This window comes from Triticum dicoccoides, chromosome 1B, assembly GCF_002162155.2.
Source record: "Triticum dicoccoides isolate Atlit2015 ecotype Zavitan chromosome 1B, WEW_v2.0, whole genome shotgun sequence".
NCBI classification, from domain to species: domain Eukaryota; kingdom Viridiplantae; phylum Streptophyta; class Magnoliopsida; order Poales; family Poaceae; genus Triticum; species Triticum dicoccoides.
The window spans coordinates 21,090,366-21,093,666 of NC_041381.1; positions in this window are offsets into that span (position 1 = coordinate 21,090,366).

The following is a 3,301-nucleotide window of genomic DNA, read 5'->3' on the forward strand; positions in this document are numbered from 1 at the left end:
TGGTGGGCTCAGCGAGTTCTCTGGTTGGCTGGGTTCGAATTTCTCGGGTGACCACTCCTGCCTCGTCGCGTGGCTGTTTCGGCGCTGACCGCGCCCAGTGCGGACGACGGGGTTGGCTGACGCATGCGCACTCAGCTGGCGCGCCCTTGTCTCACTGGTGGGTGGGCCGGTACTTCTGCTGGCCCCGCTCGTCGGCTGTGCTGGCTTGGTTCGGCTCCTCACGGGATGGGTTTGTGTGGGCGGTCGTGTGTTCTTGCGCGGGGCTTTCATAGTCCACACCCTCATTGCTCCTCTCTCAAAGCATTGGATCTTCTGCTACTGCTTAATAACCAAGGTGTGTGGTTCCCTACTTTTGCTCTTTGCTCAGATCAGATGAGGAGCCTCCTGCAAATAAAAAGGAACAATGATATTAGCGCATCATAGATTCTATGTTTAACCGGCTCAGTTAGTTATTCTCGTGTCTGCAAGCCTTTGTAAATTGTTTTCGATCAAAATGGCATGCCAAAACAATAATAAGCTGAATCTGTAATAAAAAGGAAGAAGCAGAGCTCCGTTTTACGGGCATTCTAGATTGTAGCACATGAGCAAGGTGTACCAAAATTCAGCTCACATAATTTAGCTTCTATTTCCCTTTTTTCTTGTTCCAGGAAACAAGCCGGTTCATTTGCTGTGGGACAAACAATAACCATATCTCATATTGAGGTGGAAATCAGACTTTCCACCATGGCAATTGAACCTCTCCGTGACAATCTGGACACCCTTGCAGCAACCGACCAACCGTACGAAGGTGATTCCTCTTCTCAATATCAACTCACTGTGTACAACTACGACCTGAGTGGTCCACACTCAACAGTTCTCTCCCCAGCCAACCAAGTAAGTGCCTACAGCAGCCATGGACGAAACAAATTTCAGATTGCTGCAGGGGGTATCCCTGAGCACCACGGGATCAGATCAAACGGTGCTCTCCACTACATAAGCCAGATGCTGATGGAAGATGTTGACGAGAGGGTCGACATATGCGAAGGGGCTGCTCTTCAGGCTGCTGAGAAGCCATTCCGTGACATTCTTGGCGAGGCATACGCGCCGCCTACTAACTGGCCGCCATTGCATAGTAACAAGAAGCCAGACAATGCTGATAAGAGTGGGACCAGTAATTACAAGAGGCTCTGGAGCACTAGCTTTTAGTAATGACTATTCCAGTTACAACGTGTTACAACCTTTAGCAACCCCGTTGAGTCCATATATCTGCAATAGGGGTCCTCTTTTACCAAACCAGTCGTTGGTAAGTGTTGGATGGACTTCCAGATCTGGCTTCCCTGCCTTGCATGGTCAGAGAGGTGTCGGGGAGGAAAGAATGTTTGCTCCAAGTATTGATAAGCTGGTGATATATTCAAAGAATAACATACTTTATATTTCCCAATTGACTACGAAGGCAAAAGTAGGAGAGTGGACCCAAAACACAATCTTGGAGGTGGTAGACCCAAGGGAATGCGATACCTTTCAAGGAAGGAGCAATAAACATCATGCCATCACCACTTGTGCAATAATTCGAAATGAAAAATTCGACCAAGTTCTGCTATGTTATGGTCCTTCTGACCGAATAACAAGACTGCAAGAAAGGATGGAGGGGCAAGGAAACAAGACCTCACTGAAAGGCCGGAGCAAAAGTAGGAAGCAACAAAGGAAAGAGTCAGTTGATCTCAGGACTCTCCTCATCCACTGCGCACAAGCTGTGGCAGAAGACAACTACCTGTTGGCCAGTGAAGTGCTATTGATGATAAGACAACACTCTTCAGCAGATGGTGATTGTACTCAGAGACTGGCATTTTACTTGGCGGATGGCCTCAAGGCACGCTTGGCTAGGATCGGGAGTTAGGTTTATCGCAACCTCGTGGAAAGGCGAACAAGTACCAACAATTCGTTAGAGGCTTATAGCTTTTTCTTGCAGCTTTCCCTTTCGGAACGGCGTCATACTATTTTGCCAACCAAGCTATTCTTGATTTCTCACAAGGGAAAGCAAGGGTACACATCGTTGATTTCGGCATCGGCTATGGCTTTCAGTGGCCATTAATGATTCAGATGTTTGCACAGCAAGCAGAGGGAGCCCCTAAGCTTCGGATCACAGGTATAGATGTTGCTCAGCCAGGTTTTCGCCCCTATAAAATGATCGAGGAGACAGGAAAGCGGTTGGCTGATTACGCAAATAGGTGCCAGGTACCTTTCCAGTATCAGGGCATTGCGGCTTCAAGATGGGAGACAATCAAAATTGAGGATCTTAACATTGACGAGGATGAAGTTCTCATAATGAACAACATGTTCCGGATGAAGAATCTCGGTCATGAAACCGATGCCGTAAATGGTGCAAGGGATAAGGTGCTCAAAACTATGAGGAGGATGAACCCGAAGATTTTTATTTCTGGCACCGTGAATGGGTTACTCAGTTCTCCCTTCTTCATACAATGTTTCAAAGAGGTTATGCTCCATTACTCTTCAATGTTTGACATGCTTGATGCAAATGTTCCACGGGATAATCAAGCAAGAAAGATGACTGAGAGGATTCTATTTGGGCAGAATGCTCTTAACATCATAGCATGTGAGGGCGCAGACCGAACTGAGAGGCCAGAATGTTACAGGCAGTGGCAAGCAAGGTGCCTCAAGGCTGGGTTCCAGCAGCTTCCTGTCGATCCAGCCATCTTAAAGAACATACTACACAGGAAGAACTTATTATTTCATGAGGAATTTTTTGCTGTTGAAGATCGCGGTTGGCTGCTACAAGGATGGAAAGGGGAATACTTTATGCTATATCTAAATGGAAACCTAATGAAACACATGATGATTAGTAAGATTCGAACAGTTTTTCAAGTGCACAAACATCTCGGCAATTTACCGCCTCTTTAGCTATTTGCAGGATTCTCAACACAATGAGTCTAAATTTCCGAACACCATAAGATATTGTTGTGAGATGAGTATTGGGAAGTACCTTCTTGGAAGGTGGGATGGTGATTCGAATGTTGATATTCAACATCTTGGCAACTACACGGCCACATGTAGCAAAAATCAACTGTACAATACTTTGCCTCTGTCGTTCTATTTAATTCTTGAACATACCAGACATGATGAGATTAGTGGAAATACCATACCTAGACACTGGATTTTGCTGTAAATATGGATTGGAGGGAGTAATAAGGTTCGTATGCATGAATCCAATGGAATGCACTGATGTTCACATATTCTTACTGTCTCCATATCACAACTATTATGTGGATTCTTCTCAAAAATATGTGGACGACATTAGGGGGAC